This window comes from Nomascus leucogenys, chromosome 19 (genome assembly GCF_006542625.1).
Source record: "Nomascus leucogenys isolate Asia chromosome 19, Asia_NLE_v1, whole genome shotgun sequence".
NCBI lineage: Eukaryota > Metazoa > Chordata > Mammalia > Primates > Hylobatidae > Nomascus > Nomascus leucogenys.
The window spans coordinates 5,493,265-5,518,753 of record NC_044399.1 but is presented as its reverse complement, the minus strand read 5'-3'; the positions used below and the strand labels follow the sequence as shown (position 1 = coordinate 5,518,753).

General features: G+C 41.7%; 1 pseudogene across 1 annotated transcript in view; it reads right to left on the bottom strand.

Moving 5' to 3' along the window:
- Positions 1-25,489, bottom strand: part of LOC115831530 — a 51,891-nt pseudogene that overhangs the window by 3,900 nt on the left and 22,502 nt on the right. The window contains exon 2 of the transcript XR_004027031.1: positions 10,760-11,410. The product of XR_004027031.1 is annotated as an uncharacterized LOC115831530 (transcript). The remainder of the gene's footprint in view (positions 1-10,759; positions 11,411-25,489) is intronic.

Sequence of the window (25,489 nt, the reverse complement as noted above, 5' to 3'; positions counted from 1 at the left end):
AAGTCAACCCAGTGTCTCTTCTGGGCTGTGAAGATACTTGTGGTATAAACTGCTAGTGATTCTCAGTGATTGCATTTTGCTTATGTCATATTATATAGGAATATATGACCCCAATATTTAGCTGGGCATGTGGTCATCAGAGAATGCAATGCTTTCCAGCACATTTGCAGATGGGTGTGGCTTAGTGACTAAGTCCCAGCCCATCAAATATGAGCAGAGTTGATGAGTGCAACTTTAGTGTTATTACAAGAGGCAGGTCACCCAGACCTTTCCTTCTTCTCTTCTTTATGTGTGAAATCCAGCCAAAGCAGAAAGCCATTAATAACATGGCTACACTGCAACTCCATAGGTACCTGCAGGCAGACTTGCTGGAGAGCTCTGACTGAGGCTGCATGGGGAGGGGCTGCCACCCAGGACCATTATCTCCCCAAGTTTGGCATCCAGGGGACAACTGGGTCTCTTTGTCAACTACTTCTGGGCCTTGGGGCCAGATAGACAAACCGAGTCTCCTACAAACTCCAAGGGGCTCCTCTCTGTAACACTTTTTTTGAGTTTCTTGAAATTGCCCAAGAATTCCCTAGCTAATAGATTACTACTTAGGAATCTTCATTTTTGGTTCTGTGTGCCATAACATACCCAATTCTCTTTCCCCATTATTATCCTCCCCAAAACAACCACTGCCAGCCCCCTTATAAATTGTGGGAAGCGGGTGAATGTTCCACTTTCCAAAGCTCTTGGAGCTTGTCTTTGAAATGCTTTCCTACTCAGTGTCAGGAAATCAGATGTCGGTATTTACCTCAGCCTGGAATCTCCTTCCCAAGCCACCCTCCTGGGTGTGCCCTGGACCAACACAATGATTCAGGTCACAAGATCTGCAATAATCTTCTGGTAACAGGACATTGTTCTGCCGTAACTGGCTATCTGGGACCTGTGAAAGGATACCCATGCTTGTTTCTCTGGAAGATTCCAGAGCTCTTCACTACCATAGTGAGTCCCCGCCCAAGACTAGAAAAGCCAAGTGAAATCTCCTATCTGAATCTCTTGCTTTTGCTCTTGATGAAGAGCCATCCTTTTTTGCTCCTCCTCTCCCTTCCGTATCACCACTGGTTAGGAATATCTACAAGGAGTTCAAACAGTTATGCAAACCTTTGGGTTGAGGATGTCCCAGCTTTGCCCTGGCCACACCCATTGTAGGGAGGCCAAGCCATGCCTCCAGCCGAGAGCCTCCACATCCATGTCACATTTCTGCTCGCAGAACAATGCAGAAATACCAGCCCTCCCCATAGGGATTGAGGTAGGTGACTTGTGCCTTCTGTCATCATCAACATGATCCAAAACCTGTTTAAAATTATTAAAAATTTCTCTGAGTCATGGTCCTCAAAGATTCTCTTTGAGTACACAAATGTCCTAAATGTGGGGCCCTGTGACACACCATCATGTGACACTTTCCGTGGCCTCAGATACTGACCACTGATGCAACTTCCCATTAGGATGTCTCAGTTAAGGCTCAAATCTCTATCCTCAGCCCAGGCCTCTCGGTTGTGGAAAACGCCTTGGATTTGGGTGAATTAGTCATTTCCACAAAGCAGTGGCTTCATTCCCGTAGCCACTGTGGATCTCGTGCTTTGGGTGACAAGTCCTCATTCCTGGTCCCCAGGCATTCAGGCAACATGGACCCCAGTGCCATTCATCTCCACTCTGGATGAAAGCTGTAGTTTCTTAGAAATTCACATGTGGAAATGGGGCCTAAGCATCAGCTTCCACATCCTTCCTTCTTCAGGAAAATCCATCTTATGGGCAAATTTCAAATAACTTCAGAATCCACCAGAAGAATTATGCTTGGCCATGGTTCCTCCCAATTGAATAAAATCAGATCCTAATTTATCTTCAACCTCCTGGTTGCAAATTTATCTTAATCATGTTTTCAGCCATTGCTCCTGGACTTGAAAACAATTCCCAAGGGTTCCGTAGAGTCCAAACATCAAAGGAAAAGTTCTCTATTCTTCAGCTCCAACTGTTCCCACAGAAGTGCTCTCTGTCCCTTTTAGATAAGCTGACTGAGCTGAGTTTGGACACAGGGACACGTTATCACTGTCCCCAAAGCTGTGACACTCAGTGTCCAGGGTCGCACATTTTTTATGACCTCTGTGTGCATGGGGCTGTCTTGTCCCAGGGATTTGGGGTACAACCACCATGACACCATCAACAACAAGAACATCCTCTGCATCCCCATGCCCTAGCTGTCCTTACCTCTCATCATGGAAAACTTCATACCATGACTTCTCCCTCTACTGGCAGTGTCCAGCATGCTTCCTCTCAGAAAACCCAGGCATTCACAGATAATGGTTTGCCTTGTTTCCTAGTGGCCTAGACACTTCTGCTTTTGGTCCTATCAACCAAAAACACGAGCAATCTACAAAGGTAAGAGAGCACACACTCTTGGCCACAAAAGAGAGAGAAAAACATAACAGTATCTCAGGATCTTGTTTTACCCATGTGGTTATTAGTATTGCATCTGTATTTAGCCAATACGCTCTTGGTAAAAGAGCCTATCTTTGCTCTACTTTAACTCTATTAACAGAAGTGCAAATGTTGAAGAATATGGCATCCATGAGTACAGGAGGCCAGTGGGGGTGTGAGACAGTTGGGACTGGGTTGGTTATCTCTTGTCTATTTCTCACATGAGAGTAATTTACATGATCTTCATTTGTGTTTTGACTTCTTAGGAGCTATCTTCTATCTGGAGTCTCATATTAGGTGAGATTGCTGCATGAAGGCAATACTTCTTCACAGAGTTCGCTGGCCACTGGTGAGCTAGACTATGCTTCCTTTAGCTAGGATTGCATTTCTATTATTTTCAGAAATCAACAAAGTTTAAGACAGTAAGATCTCAGCATATAATCTCAATTCTTGTCATCAAATTATCTTACATCACTTATAAGATTCATCTCAACATTGTATCTAAATTTTCTCCTCTGATAGCACATGCCTTTTCTGCACAACAAAATGTTGACCTAGGCCTTACCTTGACAAAAGCTACCTCAAGCACCCTGAGGGCATCAGGAGGTGCAATAGGGACAATAAAGCCTGCTAATGTCATTGTGGGTGACCTGGCAACCGGAGTGATGGTGGGGAAGGCCTGGAAGGCATTCCCTTCTGAGACCAGACAGCCTAAGCAGAAACCAGAGAAATGCATCACATACGAAGGAGGCAGCAGAGCTGTCTTCATAAATCGCAGCCTGTAGGCCTTTTAATGTGTCAGCGTAACCCGCCGTTAACCGTCTTTAATTGCTATCTACAGTAAGTTCCGTAGATCATTACCATACCAGTCATTTTTCAAAGATCCTCATTAGCACAGGACTAGTGAACACAATAAACGATGTGACAGGAGATGGCTAGAGAAATGCTGCAGAGAAGGAGCTCATGTAAGCCAGCCAGCTCATAGAGGAAACCCCCTATATTTCTACTGGCACCATGATGAAATCCACCATGCACACTGGGCTATTTCCACTGCAGTGCATAAGACAAGAGAAATGGGTAACTGTTGTGCTCCTGCTGGTTTCCTCTGCACCAATGCAGCTTGTTCCTTCACACACTAAGGTGATGTCCACAATGCCTGGCTAGAACAGAAAAGATCTGACAACACCGATGTCCACACCTAAAGTGCCTGAAAGCAGTGCGTTCCTATGAACACTTAGGTTGGCAATCCATCCATTTGGGAGGTACATGTGTACTGTGAACCTACCCAGAACCAGGCACTATGCTAGGGCATTGAGATTCAAGGTCAAGGGAGGCACAGTCCCCATGGACCTTGCAGCCAGGGACAGAGCTAATGGACAGGAGACATTCTAGTCCAACTCACTTGCTTTATTTCAGTGACTTTATTTTCCATTTTGTTACACCTTCTTTTTCAAGTCTCCTGCTGGAATTTGGATTATGTTCCTTTATTTTTTCCTTTAAAATACTTTTTGAATGATCAAAGGCCCGTTTTAATTCCTCTATTGTCTGCAGCTCCTTAGAGGTGAATTCTCCTTTTACAGAGTCTGTTTGCCCTCACGGTGATGAGTCTCCACAGGTGCTGGGGGTGCACCTTCCTTAGGAATCCTTCTCCCATGGAGTCTCAGAAATGCCTTGAGCTCCACAGGCATCTTCACTGGGCAATGATTTTTATGCTGGGCATGAGCCCTTTGGGTTTCAATCTGTTCCAGATCAGCTTTTACCTTAAATTCTTGCTCAGATTTTCCAAACAGCAAAGACAGTGTGAATTGAGGCCCCTCACACCAGCCACAGTTGGGGTCCTGATTCCTCTGTGTGACTCCTGTCCCACCCCACGCCCAGTCCCAGCATTAGCTTTTGTGATGCATTCCTTGGTATAGAAGGCTAAGCATTGCTAGTTTCTATTCAGAGACACAGGGACTCTACCCTTGCTCCTGGCTTTATAAAGCTGCTCAGTTCTAATGTTCACTGCACACAACAGCTGCAAGGGCCACAAACACCCCCAAGCAGATGTTAGACTCTCAGCCCCTAAGATATAGTTTTCATCTCAACAGCTCATAAGATTCTGCCCTCTGACATGAGAAAATATAATTTTGTTGTGCTTTTTAACTATGCCTATGGCATCTTTTAAAATATACCATACATGATCCAGTATTTCTTTGTGTTTGGATTGTGAATCTGCAGGTGAAAAAGTGTGTTCTGCACTTGCCCAATCTGTCCTCATTACACAAATTCACCCTCTACTTTAAAACAGGGAATCTGTGCCTTTGACAGGAAACAAGCTGGACAGTCATGGGGCCAAAGTTGAATCAAATGTAAATATTTAATTTCCTCCTGTTAAAAGCAGAGTGGACCCACAGTCCCTCCCAAAGTAAAAGGCACAATAATGTGTCAAGAACTCTGGCCTTATTGCTTCTTGGACATTAGCAAAGATCAAGTGAAGACCACTGGCTTTGGGGTCTGATACCCCAAGAGAGTCCCGGTTTCGTGCTCACCTATTGTGTGACCCTTGACCCTTCATTCAATTCTTACATGCTTCAGTCTCCTAAGCCATGCAAAAGGGGCATAAGTATATCTCCTGAAAGCAGAGTCAGCTGGAAGGCTGGAAGGCTTATGTGAAGCAGTTGCACATTACTTGGCACTTAGAATGGGCAAATAAAAAATGGTTTAGCTTCTCCTTTGTGGGAACAGAGACTGGGATGGTTTGTATCGTGGCTCTCCTGAAACTGTGCTGCCGAGCTGGGCCCAATCTCTAGTACTGCTCACTTCAGAAAGCCAAAGGCAGAAGCCTACAGGACCAGAGATTGAGCCTGGCCACACAGCCCCTTCCATGCCACATGGCTGGTGATCCAGCCTGCCTGAGCTGGTGGAACAGAGCTTTGTCGGACTTTTGAAGATAACCTTACAGAAAAATCACCTGGTGAAGGGCAAATGCGCATGTTTTGTAATAAGACCAACTGGGTTTCCTAAATCAGCCAAGCCATTTATCCTGTGGCCTTGGCAACAGGCTGACCTTCCTTTTACAGAGGAGATGGTGATGCCTGGTCCCAGAGGAGCGCTGTGAGCAGCCAGGCATGGATTACAGTGCTTAGCACAAAGTAACATGAAATGTGAATCTCTCTTCTAAAACTATGTTACAAAAAGCAGTAATTCATTCCAAGCAAGACTGTCAGTTTAGGTGAATCAAGTAATCATAATTTCTCTAAAACTTTTTTTTCTACTGTAAAAGCTTTAATTTTTGTCTTTATTTTTATTGATACATCTTAGATGTGCATATTTTGGGAGTATATATGACAATTCAACACATTCATATAATCAAATCAGTGTAATTGGGATATTTGTCACCTTAAATATTGATCTATTCTTGATGCTATGAGCATTAAGTTAATGGGTACAAATGTACAGTTAGATAAAAAGAATAAGACCTGGTCTTCAATACATCATGGTGACTATAGTTAACCAATTGTATAGTTAACCAATTGTACATTTCAAAATGCTGGAAGAGAATAATTCCAACACCTTTTTTGTTTGCTTACTTTTTTCTGAATTCTAATAGACTGATACATCAGTCCCTGCTGTAGCCAAAATGATGACTTCCCCAAAATGCACTTCAAGAATGTGACCTCAATGGATGTACCAGAAAGAACCTGCTCTTGGTGTTTGGGAAAGAAAAGGTGTTACGCCCGCCACAATTCCTTCTCCTCCCAGGTGATTCAGAGTCCTGGAGGACAGAATGGAGGACAGTCCTGGAGCTTGAGTGAACTCCTTCCACCAGCCCAGCCTTGACTCAGATTCCAGCTCATAGCTCACAAGCTCCACCGCCCAGGCCAAACTCCTCAGATGCTTAGGTTTTGTTTGTTCGTTTGTTTGTTTGAAAGAGTTTTGCTCTTGTTGCCCAGGCTGGAGTGCAATGGCACAATCTTGGCTCACTGCAACCTCCGCCTCCTGGGTTCAAGTGATTCTCGTGCATTAGCCTCCCAGGTAGCTGAGATTACAGGTGTCCACCAACACGCCTGGCTAATTTTTTGTGTGTTTTTAGTAGAGATGGGGTCTCACCATGGTGGCCAGGCTGGTCTCAAACTCCTGACCTCAGGTGATCCGCCTGCCTCGGCCTCCCAAAGCGTTAGGATTACAGGCATGAGCCACCACGCTCGGTCTAATGGTCAGGTTTTTATTTCCTGTATACGTCAAGTAAGGACAATAAGAATTACTTCAAAGTGCTGTTAGGAGCTAATGCATGTAAAGCATTTATAAGAATTTTTGGCATCCAGCAGATGCTCAGAAACTTTTAGCTCATAATATTAGCATTGCTATAAAAATAACATTAATAAAAACCAACAACACTAATACTGTGAGAAAGTCATAATAATATACATCAAAGGATATTAATAATATACAATGACTTTCCCATATGCCATTTGTATGGCCAGAAAGCCAGACACAACTCCTGGCTTCCTCCTGTGATTCAGATAACATTGCTTAGATGCAAACTTAACTGAAAGAACCACTTAATAGGTTTGTCATTCTAAGCAAATACTAGTGTTCAAGAAGTGTTCTCAGGTGATTTAAAACACAGTCCAGAATACCTGGTTATGGCTTTTCAACTGTTTGCAATACAAGGCCTGCCTCTGTGCTAAGCTCCCAGAGAGAATTTTTATAATAGATGTAGTTTTTCCTATTAGCAATGGAACATACACATTTGAAACCCAACTGGCAGCCTGTATTATTGTAGGCTAAATCTCGTAAACAAAACTTAAATGTAAAGAAGTGTTTGTACTAGCTGCAAATGGACTACTGGTTTGATGCCACAGGGTAAGTTGTTAGCAGGTGACATCAGAGGACGGATGAGTTAGGGTAACATTGTGAGCCGAGCGACAGGAGAGATCTTGGCACTCACTGAAGGCGAGACTCCTCTAGAGAGTTGTTTTCTCCCCAAGATCTGCGCCTTTCTCTGGACTGAGTCAGAATCTCCGAGGTTAGGACCTAGCTATGTATATTTTGCACAAAGAATTCTGATTTGGACTCTAGGATTTAGAACCACAAATGTGCATACAGACCCAAGTTTGTACATGGGAGGTGAGGTCTGACAGATAAAGTTACCTGCCAGCAGTCATTCATCTCACTAGTGTCACAGCTAGAATTAGAACCTATGGGCTTCTAGTCCCTGGTCTGCAGCAGTTTCTGTAACACTAGTGGATACGAAACAACATAAAACACAAAGAACTGAGTCCTCGGAGGTGTGCAGCCCAGCAAAACTGAGCCTTTGGGTGGGAGTGGAGGGCAGCCAGAAAGAAAGGCCTGCGGTGGGGCTCTGCATCTCATATTTAGGAAGGAACCCCCACTGCCAGATGGTTCAGGTGATGGTGGCCGCGTGGGAGTGTAGTGGTGGCTGGGGAAGATGACGAAGGCAATTCCCTTATGATAGCTGCTAAGGAGAGCAGTTGACACAACCCTGCTGCCATTTTTTACTCTTTCTTGATGCATTGAGGATAAGAGGATATAACTGCAGCCACTAGCATGGAGATTTCCTAGATTCTTAAACTTACAGGTTATTAAGGACATAAAGGGGTCTTCATGTATTCTAATGCCCTAATTTCACAGGAGAAGAGACAGTCTCAGGGAAGGCAGGTGGCTTGTTCAGTTTCAATCAGCCAGCAACTGGCAGAGCTGCAACTAGAACTCAGGTCTTAGGGCTCCAGTTCTGTAACTCATTCATCCCACAAAATAATTATAGTAGCATGTGCTCATGTGGCCTGGGCATGGCCTGTAGTCACTGCCATAGATAGGGATGGATGAGACCCACTGCCCCTAAGGAATGCAGTCCTATTGGCTCCTTCCTGCAGCAGTCCCTGGACAACCAGGTTCAGAAACAACTGGGTCTGTGCTCACATGCAAAGTACTGGGCCCACCCCAGATTTACTGACTCAGAACCCCTGCAGGTGAGTCCAAGGGAACTGGCTCAGCAGGTGATACCTGGGTACTCCAACATCTGAGAAACCCCGAGATAAGACCTCAAAGTTCTGGGATATTGTAGGGTTCTGTTGAAGAACAGAAGGTGTAACATACAAGAAAGACTGACCTAAAAGTGGCGTCAATTATCTCATTGAAGAATCATCAGTTGAGTGCCTACTGGCTTATAGTGCCCACTGTTCACTATGCTGGGAACAGAAGCCAACAAGTCAACCACATTCCAGCTGTGAAGGAATGCATCCAGACAGCCATAGAAGGCCCTGGATGCCTGGTGCCTGGGCTGGGGTATGTGCCAGGTAAAGAAGGGTGGGGATGTCAGAGAAGAACAACTCTTGACAGTGCCCAGGAAGGGCAGCTGCTCCTCGGAAGCAGTGCTCATGGAGCCATGTTGCCATGGATACAAACAGTGTCTGGTTACTTATGGGAACACTATTGTTAGGATGGTTCTGAAATGCTTTTGTCCTGAAGGTGGAGACCTCACCAGACCAAATTACCCTTGGCTAAGGTGGTTAACCCTGTACTCATATGATGTCTTGGGGCAACAGTGCAACCTCAAAAAATATTAAATAAGATCAAACTATGGAGACAATAAAAAGATCAGTGGTTGTCAGGGGCTGAGGGAGCAGGGGGATGAAGGAATAAGTATCAGTGGAGTACAGATTTTAGGGCAGTGAAACTCGTCTGTATGATACTAAAATGGTGGAGTCATGTCATTATACATTTGTCCAAATGCCTGGAATGTACAACCCCAAGAGTGAACCCTGGTGTCAACTATGAACTCATCATGATGATGACGTGTCAGTGTAGGATCGTCAATTATAAAAAGTGTACCACTCTGGGAAGAAATGTTGATAATGAGGGAGACAGGGCATGTTTGTTGGAGGGGCAGGAAGAATATGGAAAATCCCTGTACCTTCCACTCAGTTTTGCTAATAATAAAACTAATAATAATAAACAATATTAAATTATTGAATAATATTAATATTAAACATAATATTATTATAAACTAATAATAATAAAACTAATTTTTTCTGACATCTGTGTCATCCAGGCTGGAGTGCAGTGGTGCAATCATGGCTTACTCAATCTTCACCTCCTAGGCTCAATGGATCCTCCCACTTCAGCCTCTGAAGTAGTTGGGACTACAGGCATGCGCCACCACACCTGGCTATTTTTTTTTTTTAATTTTTTAGAGACAGAGTCTCACTATGTTGCCCAAGCTGATCTTGAAATCTTGGCCTCAAATGATCCTCCCACTTTGGTCCTCAAAGTGTTGAGATTATAGGCATGACCCATGGTGCCTGACCTTAGAAATTCTTTCAAAAAAAAAATTAAACCTTTCTAAACTGTTTTTTAAAATATGTTGTCTCACAGTGTATAAAAGTTATACTATCAAAAGTCAACTTTTGGTAAAAGAAGGCTGCCAGATTGATTAGAAATTAGAAGGGGTTTGGGCTTTGAGTTTGTCACTGAATCTGGTAAACTCAGAGCAACCACCACCTCTCTCTAAGCCTCTAATCATCTAGCTTAGGAAGGAGAGAGGTGGGCTGCTAGAATCCCTTTCTTCAAGCTCTGATGTTCCAGGACAAGGATAATTGCTGATGAGAAAAAAAAATCAGAATCTCACAGACTGCAACAGTAGAACAGCACAGTTTCCACAAAACCATAAAAATGTACTTTTTGGAACATAAGAGCCAAGCACATGCAACAGCTTAGGGTCCGTAACTCAGCATATGTAAAGTTCGTAAATTAATGTAATAGGAGGCAGGGTAACATCTGTTCTGTAGTACCCAACAGAGGGGATCTGGATATTTGAGAAGAGGCTCTACACATAGTAAAGTCAGCCTAGGAACATGTGAGCAGTATTTACAGTGAAAAGGTCCCCATCTCTAACTATACACATCTGCTCCAAGACAGCTGAGGCTGGGGGCACAGACTTCACTGAAGGGAAAGCCCCTTCCGGGGAAGCGGCTTGCTAACAAATCAGAATGGAGCCATCTGCCCTTCCCACTGCGTGCGCTCCCCCAGCCACCTATTCGTGCTCACCAGCCGGCAGCCTACCCTGGCCCTGGCATGTGCCTGCCGCCAGTGGGCAGGGCCATGACAAAGCCACTGCTGGTCACCATTAGTGGTCAAGTCCCATGGTGGTTTTATTGAAGAACGTTTGCTTAATTTTAGATCAAAGCAGTACTTTCTTCTCCCTCTGGAAAAAACAAACCAACAAATAGTATATTGGAGCAATGAAGAACATAATCAAGTTTATGTATGGGCCACTAAGAAACTGAATAGTTACCTCCTATTTAAAAGGGTATCCTGGGCCACTGTGAAGCGGTCCTTTTATCCTGTGGTCTGCAGTGGAAATGGCAGCATTACTGGAGAAGAGCTGTAAAAACATGCACGGTGAGTTGCTGCTACATCCTGATTGCCCAAGAGAGGGAAGGAGGAGGAGATGAGAAGGGTTGAATCGGTTCTCTGACATGCCAGAGAGATAAAGGGGTGTCTCCCGAAGCTCTGAGGGCTTTTAAAAACTGGATGTCCACTGATATTTCAAAACGGTGCTGGGTATCCATAATTCCAAAGGCAGGTCACAGGGGTTTAGAGTTGAAATCTCTGCTCTTGGATGCCACAGATGAGCTTTCTCAGCAGGCTTGGCAAACATCTTCACAGCCACCATGACATGTGATGGGATTCAGGGACCACAAAAGGAAAAAGCTAAGTTTTGAGGCTGAAGACCAACTTGGTTAAAAATATGGTCACTCTCAGGGTCAGTAAGAGCGAATTAAGTAAAAAAATAATCATTGAATACAGGGAGCAAATCAGTAGACATAACATGGAATGGCGCAGGCCATCAGGCACTCCTAAGGCAGAGGTAGACTCATCTTCAAGTGGCTGCCTCCAGCCTGACACCTGAAAAAGTGCAACTTCCTCTTATTTACTCTTTCTCCTGTTTATCAAAAGGGAAGAAAAGAAGAAAAAGAAAATGTTAGTAGTTGACTACGTGTCAACACTATTCTGGGCATTTCCCTAAGTTATATAATTGAATATTCACAACTCCCTCTGATGTGTAGATAGTAATATAATTATTTGCATTTTACCAATAAACTCTGGTAAAATATAAGCTACAAAATACATCCAGAGACACTATGTGATGTGCTCAAAGAAAAACAGCTAATAGGCAGCAAACCCAGGCTTCAAGCAAGTTCTATCTGAAACCCTTTTCTCTCTTCCCCAAGGCATACTAAATTGATGCTGGGGCTTCCTATTTATCTTGTTTCATGAAAGAACGGTCTAAGCCCATGGCTTCTTCCCTATCCAAAAGAAAGTAAACAGTCATGAGACCAAGATCCCCTGGGATCTCCCCGAAAGTAAGTCAAAGCTCTGTGTATTCCAAGCTCCATTGCTGCCAGGTCCCGGAGATCGTGGGATGGGGATTCTGTCTCTGAGCTCCACCTATTTAAATCTTACCAGATTAAAGGTCTGACTCTGATAAACTCATCTCCATGACCTTTCCTTTTAAAAAATTGATTTTATTTTTTGGAACATTTCATATTTTAAAAATATAGAGAAGGAGCTCCCCACTGTGGAAAAGTGGTAAGCAAGAGTTCCCTAGTGGTTCACGTTCGCACCAAGGACTCTTTCAACCCTAGCCATAGGTGAGTCCCTTGGCCCTCGTGGGCCCTTAGACTGGTGTAGAAAGATGCCTGCAGTCTATGTGATGGCATTGTCTCAGGGAGAGACTTTGCACTGGATGCCAAACACCCTCAAGACCCAAGTAACCGCAACATGATGCTATTCTGAGAGCCCAGTCCACACCAGACTACATCCCGCCCTGGTGACCAACAGCACCTGCTGCCCCACATACCTTAAGCCCCACTGACATTCCCCTACATCCACCCAGAGGGCTGCAGCATTGCAATGCTAGCTAGACACAGTGGCCCAGCTGGAGCAACAGCACTCTAACCCGCACAGTGTCCTACACTCCGGAAAATGGGTGGTGCAGCACAGCAGGAGGCTGCCTTGGGGACAAAGGAAGTGTGTACTCCCCAGAGTTTGAGAGCTGACTGCCAGGGACCACTGCCACTGACAGCAATGCCATCTCCTCCAGTGGCAGGGTGATCACATACCTGAATGTACCTTTAGCTGACTTGGATACCAGCCCAGCCACAAGCCATCCACCACAGGCATCTGTGCAAGCCACATGGGAGCCATGGGTTGGCCCACCACCACCACTGCCACTACCAACGCCATACACACCACCCAGGGGCCCAACGACTGGCACCCCCAACCCACCAATGACATCACTGGTGCCCAAGGACCAGCCCTCCTGGAGCCCCTGTCCCCAGGAAAGTCTTGCCACAGCCTCCAATAACAACTGCCACCTAAGCCACTGAGGAATTCACAGACATCACTGATGTTGATTACAGTTAAAGAAATCATACAGAGACCACACTTCTACACTACCCAGAGTACAAGTGAAAGCACCCTGCCCGATGCACATTATAGATATATCTGTATAAAAAAATTCTCCTTATGAAAGATTTTCATCCAATACATAACATTGGACAAAATGACTGGTACACCAGATGTGCCGATATCAACATAAAGACACAAAAAATAAAAAGCAAGAAAACATGACACCTCCAAAGAAACACAATAATTCTCCAGTAACATATCTCAAAGAAAAGGAAATCTACAAAATGCCTAAAAATATCAAAATAACGGTAGTAAAAATTGGTAAAATAAAGGGAACACACGTAAACATTACAATGCAAATAAATTGGAAAGAAAATTATAACTTGAATGGAAAGTTCAGCAGAGATAGAAATCATTTAAAAACACACACACAAAAAAAATCCTGGAACTGAAGAATGCAATAAATGAAAAATTTTAAAATACAATCAAGAGCATCAAGCACAATACACTGCATCAAACAGAAGAAATTTTTGAACCTGAAGACAAGTCTCTTGAAATAACTCAGTCAGACAAAAAATAAAAATAAAACAATAAAAAAGAATGAAAAGAGAATGCAAGACATATGGGACACCACAAAGTGGCCAAATATTTAAATTTTGGGTGTTCCAGAATAAGAAATGGGTAAAGGCATAGAGAACTTATGCAAAAAAAAAAAAAAAAAAAAAAAAAAAAAAAAAAAAGCAAAGCTATACTTTAAAAGTGAAAGGGAAATGAAGTTTTTCCTAAACAAGCAGAAAAAGATAAGTCATTCCCACTAGACCAACCCTGCAAGAAATGCTTAGTGGAGACCTACATCTGGAAGCAAAAACACAAAATCTGCTGATGGTTTGGCTGTGCCCCCCACCAACTGCCCTATCTCATCTTGAATTGTAGCCCCCATAATTCCCACATGTTGTGGGAAAGACCTGGTGGGAGATAATTGAATCATGGGGGCAGTTTCTCCCATACTGTTCTTGTGGTGGTAAGTCTCACCAGATCTGATGGTTTTATAAGGGGTTTCCCCTTTCACTTGGCTCTCATTCTCTCTTGCCTACCACCATGTAATACATACCTTTTGCCTTCTGCCAGGATTCTGAGGACTCCCTAGCCGTGTAGAACTGTGAGTCCGTTAAACTTCTTTTTCTTTATTAATCACCCAGTTTCGAGTACATCTTTATCAACAGTGTGAGAACGGACTAATACAGTAAATTGGTACTGGGAGTGGGGCACTGCTGTAAAATACCCAAAAATGTGGAAGAGACTTTGGAACTATGTAACAGTCAGAGGTTAGTACAATTTGGAGGGCTCAGAAGAAGACAGGGAAATGTGGGAAGGTTTGGAACTTCCTAGAGACTTGTTGAATGGCTTTGACCAAAATGCTGATAGTGATATGGGACAATGAAATCCAGGTGGAGGTGGTCTCAGATGGAGATGAGGAACTTGTTGGGAACTTGAGTAAAGGTGACTCTTGTTATGATTTAGCAAAGAGACTGATTGCATTTTGCCTCTGCCCTAGAGATCTGTGGAACTTTGAACTTGAGGGAGATGATTTAGGGTATCTGACAGAAGAAATTTCTAAGCAGCAAAGCATTCAAGAGGTGACTTGGGTGCTCTTAAAAACATTCAGTTTTAAAAAGAAAGCAGAGCATAGAAGTTTGGAAAATTTGCAGCCTAATGATGCAATGGAAAAGAAAAACCCATTTTCTGGGGAGAAATTCCAGCCTGCTACAGAAATTTGCATAGTAACAAGGAGCCAAATGTTAATCACCAATACAATGGGGAAAATGTCTCCAGGGCATGTCAGAAACATTTGTGGCAGCCCCTCCCATCTAGGCCAAGGGCCCACGTGTTCTGTGCAGTCTAGGGACTTGATGCCCTGTATCCCAGCTGCTCCAGCCATGGCTAAAAGGGGCCAAGATACAGCTCAGGCTGTGGCTTCAGAGGGTTCAAGCCCCAAGCCCTGGCAGATTCCACATGGAGTTGAGCCTGTGAGTGCAAAGAAGTCAAGAGCTGACGTTTGGGAACCTCCACCAAGATTTCAGGAAACACCTGGATGCCCAGGAAGACTTGTGCTGCAGGGGTGGGGCCCTCTTGGAGAACCTCTGCTAGGGCAGTCCAGAAGGGAAATGTGCGGGGGTTGGAGCCCCCATACAGAGTCCCTATTGGAACACTGCCTAGTGGAGCTGTGAGAAGAGAGCCACCATCTCCCAGACCCCAGAATGGTAGATCCACTGACAGCTTGCACCATGCACCTGGAAAAGCCAGACACTCAATACCAGCCTGTGAAAGCCACCAGGTAGGAGGCCGTACCCTGCAAAGCCACAGGGCAAAGCTGCCCAAGGCCATTGAAACCCACCTCTTGGCCAGGCACAATGGCTCACATCTGTAATCCCAGCACTTTGGGAGGCCAAGGTGGGTGGATCACGAGGTCAGGAGTTCGAGACCAGCCTGATCAACATGGTGAAACCCCCATCTCTACTAAAAATACAAAAATTAGCCAGGCCTGTTGGTGGGTGCCTGTAATCCCAGCTACTCAGGAGGCTGAGACAGGAGAATCCCTTGAACCCGGAAGGCAGAGGTTGCAGTGAGCCGAGATCATGCCATTGCACTCCAGCCTGGGCCATAGAGCAAGACTCCGTCTCAAAAAAAAAAAGAAAAAAAGAAACCCACCTCTTGCGTCAGCGTGACCTGGATGTGAGATATGGAGTCAAAGGAGATCATTTTGGAGCTTTAAGATTTCGCTGTCCTGCTGGATTTTGGACTTGGATGGAGCCTTAAGTGCCTTTGTTTTGGCCAATTTCTCCCAGTTAGAATGGGAATATTTATCCAATTCATGTACTTCCATTGTATCTAGGAAGTAACTAACTTTCTTTTGATTTTACAGGCTCATAGGCAGAAGGGACTTGCTTTGTCTCAGATGAGACTTTGGACTGTGGACTTCTGCGTTCATGCTGAAATGAGTTAAGATTCTGGAAGACTTTTGGGAAGGCATGATTGGTTTTGAAATGTGAGGGCAAGAGATTTGGGAGGGGTCAAGGGTGGAATGATATGGTGGTCTGGTTGTGTCCACACTCATATCTCATATTGAATTGCAGCTCCCATAATTCCCACATGTTGTGGGAGGGACCTGGTGGAAGACAATTGAATCATGGGTGTGGTTCCCCCATATTGTTCTCATGGTAGTGAATAAGTCTCACGAGATCTGATAATTTTATAAGGGGTTTCCTCTTTCACTTGGCTCTCATTTTTTCTTGCCTGCTGCCATGTAAGGCATGCCTTTCACCTTCCACCATGATTGTGAGACCTCCCCAGCCATGTGGAACTATGAGTCCACTAAACCTCTTTTTCTTTATTATCTTTATAATTTACCCAGTTTCAGCTATTTCTTTATCAGCAGAGTCAGAACAGACTAATACATCTGCCATCATGAAAACACACAAATATATGAATTCACTGGTAAAGCAGATACACAAATAAGAAAGAAAAAAAGCCAATCATTATTGCTACAAAAGAATACTAAATTATAAAGATAAACAATAAAAATGGAAGGAAGATGAAAAGGAATGGAAAAAAATTGCGAAAATTAACAAAATAACAGAAGCAAGACATCACCAACCAATAACAATATTGAATGCAAACAGTTTAAATTCCAAAGTTAAAAAAATACAGAGTTTCTGAATGGCATGATTAAAAAAACACCACGTTATATGCTGCCTACGATAAACCCAACTTCATCTGTAGAGATGCACATAGACTGAAGGTAAGGGGATGGAAAAAAATATATTCTACAAAAACACAAACCAAAAGTATACAGAAGAAACAACAGTTGTTTCAGAAAAAATAGGCTTTAAGTCAAAAAACATAAAAAGAGACAAAGTAGGCCATGATATAATGATAAACTGATCAATTTGGCAAGAGGATACAGCAATTATAAATGTATATGCGCCCAATACTGGAGTACCCAAACATATAAAGCACATATTATTATAATACAGCTAAAAACAGAGAGAGAGACCTTAAAACAATAATAGATAGGGACTTTAATACCCACTTTCAGCATTGGACAGATTATTTAGACAGAAAATCAGCAAAGAAGCATCAGGTTTAACTTGCACTAGAAACGAAATAAACCTAACAGACATTTATAGAACACTTTATCTAACAACTACAGAATGTATATTCTTCTCATTAGCACATGAAAAATTCTACAGGATAGACCATTCAGTCGGTAAAACAACAAATTTCAACAAATTTTTAGAAATCAAAGTAATATCAAGTATCTTCTCAGGGCTGTGCACAGTGGCTCATGCCTGTGATCCCAGCATTTTAGAAGACCTAGATGGGCAGACGGCTTTGAGTTCAGGAGTTTGAGACCAGCCTGGGCAACATGGTAAAATCTCTACAGAAATACAAAAATTAGCTGGGCATGGTAGCACATGCCTACAGTCCTGACTACTTGGGGGGCTGAGGCTGGAGAATCGCTTGAACCTGGGAAGGCAGAGGTTGCAGTGAGTTGAGATCGCAACACTGCACTCTAACCTGGGTGACAGAATGAGACACTGTCTCAAAAAAAAAAAAAAGGGCATTCTCAAACCACAATGGAATAAAACTAGAAATCAATAACAAGAGGATCTTGGGAAACTGAACAATCATGTAGAAATTAAACAAGATGCTCTTGAGTGACCATTGACTCAATAGAAAATTTGAGAAAACAATCAAAAAAATTTGTGGAAACAAATAAAAATTGAAACAAGATTTACCAAAATTCATGGGATATAAAAAAAAAAGTAGTGCTAAAAGGCAAATTTATAGCAATAAATGCCTACATCAAAAAGGTGGAAAGATTTCATTATAAATAACATAACCACATACCTCAAGCAACTTAAACAGCATGAACAAATCAAACCCAAAATTAGTAGAAGAAAAGAAATGATAAAAATCAGAGAATAGCTAAATGAATACAGACTTAAAAAAAAAAAACAAAAGCAAATAATCAATAAAATGAAAAGCTTTTTTTTAAAGATAGATAAAACCAGAAACTGCAAGCTAGCTGAACCAATGAATAAAGTCAAATAAATGAAATCAGAAACAAAAAAAAGGCACATTTACACTGATTCCACAGAAACACAAAGAATCATTAGAAACTATTATGAACAATTGTATGCTAAAAATTTGGGAAACTTAGGGGAAATGGATAAATTCATACATACAACATGCCAAAACTGAATCAAAAAGAAATAGAAAACCGAACAGTCTAATACTGAGTAACAGGATTGAATCAGTGTATTGGTCTCTTCTCACAGTGCTGATAAAGACATACCCAAGACTGGACAATTTACAAAGGGAAAAGGTTTAATGGAAAACTCACAATTCCACATGGCTGGGGAAGCCTCACAATCATGGCAGAAGGCAAGGAGGAGCAAGTCACATCTTATGTGGATGGCGGCAGGCAAAGAAAGAGCTTGTACAGGGAAACTCCACCTTATAAAACCATCAGACCTCATGAGACTTATTCACTATCATGAGAAAACCATGGGAAAGACCTGCCCCCATGATTCAATTATCTCCCACTGGGTACCTCCCACAAGTGGGAATTATGGGAGCTACAAATCAGATATGGATGAGGACACAGGGTCAAACCATATCAACTAGCAATGAAACGTCCACCAACAAAGAAAAGCACAGGACCACATGGATTTTCTGCCGAATTCTACAAAACTTATAAAGAAGAACTAAAACCAGCTCTTCTCAGAATATTTCAAAAAAATAAAAATGAGGGAATTCTTCATAACTCATTCTATGAGGCCAGTATTACTGTGATACCAAAACCAGACAAGGGCATAACCAAAATAGAAAGCTATAAGCCAATATCCTTGAATACAGCTACGACAAAATACTAGCAAACTAAATCCAACAACACATTGAAAAGAAAATATACGATGATGATTAGGGTTTATGCCAGGTTACAAAGCTGGTCAACACACACAAGTCAATAAATGTGATACATCACATCAACAGAATGAAGGAAAAAAACATATAATTATCTTAATAGATGCAGGAAAAGCCTTTGATAGAATTCAACATGTCTCATGATAAAACACTCTCAACAAATTACTCATAAAAGGAACATGACACAATAAAGGTCATATATGACAAAACCACAGCTAACATTATACTGAATAAAGAAAAGTTGAGTCTTTCCACTGAGAACTGGAACAAGACAATGATGTCCACTCTCACCACTCCTATTTAACACAGTAATGGGACTCCTAAGCAAAGCAATCAGACAAGAGAAAGAAATAAAAGGCATCCAAATTGGAAAAGAGGAAGTCAAATTGTCCTTCTTTGAAGTTGAGAGAAACTCCCAACTGAGATTCGTTATATGATATAAAGTGGAGAAGGAACCCCTTTGCCAGAACCAAGGGATGAATGGCAAGTGTGCTGCAGCCACAAATACAGGAGCTTGTGGCCCCAGCTTTGAAAGCAGATAGGGAGAGGCATGGTCTGAAAGTCAGTTTCTTTCCTGGCAGGGAAGCCTTATGGACTGGGGCTGTTTTGAGTTCTGAGCATAGACTGCCTGGAGTCTAGCTAGCTCTTGCTAGTGGAACACCATGAATGTAAGACCTGCTTTGCTAGGTGCATGGAGGCTGGGTAGGGCTTACTCCCACCTACTTCTCCCCACTTCTTGTGCAGACCCTTTTGTACAGCAGAGGCAACTGCTCTCCCACCTGGAGCATTACCCCAGTGGCCAGGAAATTGCCCTCTGATTCCCACTGGGGCCGCTGCTTGCACCTTCATGTGGACAGCCAGAATACAGACGTCCCTGACCCATTCCGCATCTGGTTTTACTTTTCCATCCACGCTGGTAGTGTAACACAAAGGACAGAAACTCTGGGGAGCTCTATGGCCCCAGTCGTTGCATGAGACATCAGAGTACCTCCCCTGGGTAACATAAGGCAAACACAAATACCACCACTATCACTACAGCTGATGCTCTTTTGTAAGTGCCACCTCCTGGCTGGAGGCCAACTGACACAGTCCATTATAGCATCTGCAGGCAAAACGACGCAGCATCCATGAAGAAAAAAATCTTGCGTGTATCCTCAGCTATCACCATTGCCTGAACCACTCTGGCTAACCAAGAGGTCCTGAGTCTGTCCGTGTGACCAGTTCATTACTACTACAACCGGCATTTGAGAGAACCAACATACTAAGACTATTTATAACCAAGGAATCTCACAGAGTTTATGTAACTCCCCTGACATCCCTGCCAGAGCTGGGGCTTGCACCCTCTGCCAGGAGACCTGAGGACAGGTCATATCACTGGATCCTTTGCACACATTCCCCAGTGCAAACCTGCAGTACAGCAAACCCACTGAGGGGACAGACCCAGAGAAGCAGCAGGATTCACAGTAGCCTGGCCCTCAGGGACTCCTACTCCTATGGGAAAGGGAAGTGCACCATATCAAGGGAGAACCCTGTGGGAAAAAAAAATTCAGACGGCAGGGCTTGAGTCCTAGAACTTTCCATTTGTGGAAATTTCTTTTAGCAAAGTCGAAGCAGTGGTGCTGGGCTCAGGGGGGAATGTCTGAAGTTCTATTCTACCCGTCGGGCAGCACTGGTGCTCATGAAGAATATTGGAGAAGGGGACTTCTACTCCCCCTCATCCACCACGGCAGTCCAAACTGGGGCTTCTCCCTTGAGAGCTCAGTTTGGGTGTACCTGTAGTCAGCCTTTCTGGAACACCTCAGGGTGACTGCATCTCCACAGGAAAAGTGTTCTCCAGGTTCAGGCTTGCACAAGCGGTAGAGTCACCATCCTTTTCTACATCAAAAATCAACATTCCTTCAGATGAAAGGAGATGGCTGTCTGACCTGAATTGCTGGAACACTAGGTTAGGAGTGTGACTGGAAGGTGGATTGCTTTCCTGCTGGCCTGGCAGAGGAGCTGAAGTGGCTCCCTACCATTCCCCTGAAAAGACCTCAGTGTATTTCATCGAGAGCTCCTGCAGCTGCCTCTGTCAGGGCTGGGACCTCCACCCATCACTGGGTATTGCATTTACCCACCTGTGTTAGCCACAGCTAGTGTTTACTCATGGACAGCTACACTACTGGTCTGAAGCCTGAACTATTCAATCTGGTAAATAAAATACTAGGGAAAAAACAAGTAAATAAAAATTGTACACCACTGGGGAAAAGATAAGCTTCAAGAGACTTCTGTCATTCAAACCCTGCAGGAGATGATGAACCTGCTCACACACTGAGCACATTGCTACCATAACCAGCATCTGAGAAAGCCATCATACAAAGACTCTTTACAACAAAAAAGTCATACAGAAACTTTACCACTGGAAGCACCAAGAGCCAAATTAGGCTACAACAAACTAAAAGCATTAAAGTCACACTCTCAAGGAAAAAAAGAAATTAAAAAACACTGTTGAATAAAAAATTAATTTTAAAATAATTAGAAGAAATAGTTTACCCAAATGAGAAGGAATCAGAAAGATAATTTTGGCAACACGACAAAACAAGGTACTATCCTACCTCCAAAATATCACACCAGCTCTCCAGCAATGGATCCAAGCCAAGATAAAATGCCAGATAAAGAATTCAAAAGGTTAATTAATAAGCTACTCAAGGAAATACAAGAGAAAGATTAAAAAATGCACATACATAAAAATTTCAAAAACCAGTTTCAAAAACCAATGAATGAAATATTTTCCAAAGAGATAGATATTTTGAAGAAAAAACAATCAGATCTCCAGGAAATGAAAGACACATTTAGGGAATTACAAAATGCAACAGAAAGTTTAAACAATAAACTACACCAAGTAGAAGAGAGAATTTCAGAACTCAAAGCTAAGGCTTTCAAATTAGCCCAATCAAATAAAAATAAACAAAAAAAAATTAAAAGAATTGAACATTGGTTCTAAGAGAAATACAAGATTATGTAAAAAAGCCAAACCTAAGCATCATTAGTGCTCCTGAGGGAGAAGAGAAAGCAAAAGTTTGGAAAATATATTTGAGAGATAATGGAGGAAAACTTCCCTGGCTTTGCTAGAGATGTAGACATCCAAATACAAGAAGCTCAAATAATTCCTGGAAGATTCATTGCAAAAATAACATCACCAAGACAAATAATCATCAGGCTAGCTAAAGTCAACGTAACGGAAAGAATTTTAAGAGCAGTAAGCATCAGGTGTTCTGTAGAGGAAAATCTATCAGACTAACAGCATACAAAGGAAAACCTATCAGACTAACGACAGACTTCTTAGCAGAAACCTTACAAACTAGAAGGGATTGGGGTCCTAGCTTTAGCCTCCTTATACAGAATAATTGTCAGTCAATAATTTTGTATACAGCAAAACTAAGTTTCATAAATGAAGGAGAAATAAAGTCTTTTTTTAAATAAGAAAATGCTGAGGAGAATTCATCACTTCCAAACGAGCCCTAAAATAAATGCTAAAATGAGTTCTAAATATTGAAACAAAAGTTCAATATGCACCAAAATAGAATACTTGAAAGCATAATCCTCACAGAATCAGTAAGCAATGAAGAAAACAAAGTATCTAGGTAACAATCAACATAACTGGAACAGTATCTCTCATTTCTTTATTATTACTGAATATAAATAATCTACTCCACCTAAAAGACACAGATTTGCAGAATGGATAAAACAATTACAAACCAAATATCTGCTGTCTTTATGAAACTTATCTAACATGTAAAGATTCTTATACACTTAAGGTAAAGGGATGGTAAAAAAAAAAATTGTCGACCCAAATGGGAAGCAAAAGCATGTAGAAGTAGCTATCATTGTGTCAGATGAAACAGCCTTAAAGCAACAATAGCAAAAAGAAAAGATGATATGGTTTGGCTCTGCGTCCCCACACAAATCTCATGTCTAATTGTAATCCTCAGTGTTGGAGGAGGGGCCTGGTTTGAGGTAATTGAATCATGCGGGCGAACTTCCACCTTGCTGTTCTCATGATAGTGAGTGTATTATCATGGCATCTGGTTGTTTAAAAGTGTAGCACATCCCCCTTCACACTCTCTCTCCTGAACCACTGTGTGAAGATTTGCCTCCTTCCTCTTTGCCTTCCATCATGATTGTAAGTTTTCTAAGGTCTCCGGAGCCACACTTTCTATACAGTCTGTGGAGCTGTGAGTTAATTAAACATCTTTTCTTCATAAATTACTCAGTTTCAGGTAGTTCTTTATAACAATGTGAGAACAAACTAATACAAAAGACAAAGAAGGTCATTATGTAATAATAAAGGCTTAATAAAATGTCATAAATACATATGCACCTAACTCTGAAGCTTCCAAATCTATACAACAATTTCTATTAGACCTAAGAAATGAGAAAAACAGGAACACAATAATTGTGGGGAACTTCAACACTTCACTAATAGCACCAGACAGATTATCAAGGCAGAAAGTTAAAAAAAAGTTAAAAAAAAAAAGTTAAAAAAAACACTGGACTTAAACTGCAATCTAGACCAACAGGACCTAATAGATATTTACAGATATTCTACCCTAGAATTGCAGAATATATGTTCTTCTCATCAGCACATGGAGCATTCTCCAAGATATACCATATAATAGGCTACAGAAGTCTGAATACATTTTTAAATATCAAAATTACATCAAGTATCTTCTCAGTGCACAGTGGAATACAGACAGAAATCAATTCCAAAAGGAACTCCTAAAACTATACAAATACATGGAAATTAAACAATATGCTCCTGAATGATTTTTGGGCTAAAATCAAGTTGAAAATGTAAAACTTCTTCAAAATGATTGACAATAGTGTCATAAGTTATCAATCTCTTCAGTGTACAGCAAAAGCAGTGCTAAGAGGAAAGTTAATAGTGCTAAGAACCTATATCAGAAAGTCTGAAAAATCAGAAATTGAAAACCTAATGTCATACCTCAAGAAACTAGAGAAACATGAACAAACAAAACCCAAAGCTAGCGGAAGAAAATAAATAACAAAGTAAGAGAAGAATTGAATAAAGTTGAAACAAAAAAATATAAAGCATCAATGAAACAAAAAGTTGGTTTTTTGAAATGAGAAACCAGTCAATGCATCACTAGCTAGATTAACCATGAAAGGAAGGGGGAAGATTCAAGCAAGCTCAATTAGAAATGAAAATGAACACATTACAACTGATAACCACAGAAATACAAAAGATCATTTGAGACTACTATAAAGACCTCTATGCACCTAAACTAGAAAGTCTAAAAAAATAGATACATTCTTGGAAAGACACAACACTCCTAGCTTGAATCAGGAAGAAGCACAAATCCTGAACAGCCAGTAACAAGCACTGAGGTTAAATCAGTATAAAAAATGCCAACAATAAAGACCAGGGCCAGATGAATTCCAGCCAAATTCTACCAGACATTCAAATAAGAATTGGTACCATTCCTACTGAAACTACTCCAAAAGACTGAGAAAGAGGGAACCCATTCTAACTCATTCTGTGAAGCCAGTATCACCCTACTATCAAAACCAGGGAAGGAAATAACAAAATAAAAAACTACAGGCCAACATCCTTCATGAACATAGATGCAAAAATCTTCAACAAACAGAACACAAAATATATTACACTACGATCAAGTGAGTTTAACCCCAGGGATGCAAGGATGGTTTACCATATGCAAATCAGTAAATGTAATTCACCACAAAAACCAAATTAAAAACAAACAAAAAATATGATCAGCTCAATAGACACAGAAAAAGCACTCACTAAAACCCATCATACCATTATCATAAAAACTCTTAACACTGTAGGCAGGCATAGAAGGAACATATGTCAAAACAATAAAAGCCATGTATGACAGACCCACAGCCAACATCACACTGAATAGAGAAAAGGTGAAAGCATTCCCCCTAAGAATTAGAACAAAACAAGAATGGCTGCTTTCACTTCTTCTATTTAACGTAGTACTGGAAGTCTTACACAGAGCAATCAAGCAAGAAAAAGAAAGAAAGAGCATCCAAATTAGAAAAGAGAAAATCAATCACTGTTTGCCAAAGATATGACTGTGTATCTAGAAAACTATAACGACTCTCCCAAAAGACTCCTGGATTTCATAAATAATTTCAATAAATGCACAGGCTACAAAATCAATAGCACTGCTATACACCAACAATGAACAAATAGACAAATGGGAATATACTGAATATACTAAAGTAAAACGCTTCTGCACAGTAAACAATCAACAGAGTGAAGAGACTACCTGTAGAATGGGAGAAAATATTCGCAGACTATTCACCTGACAGGGGATCAATATCTAAAATGTACAAGGAACTAAAACAACTCACATCAAAAACAGTTAATCCATTCAAAATGGGCAAAGGATCTGTGTGGACATTACTCAAAAGAAGATAGACAAATGGCCAATAGATATTATTTTTAAATGTTCAACATGACTAATTATCAGGGAAATGCAAATCAAACCCACAAACAAATATAATCTCAATCCATATAGAATGGTTATTATAAAAAAGACAAAATATAACAAATACTGGCAAAGGTGTGGAGAAAAGGAAACTCTTATAA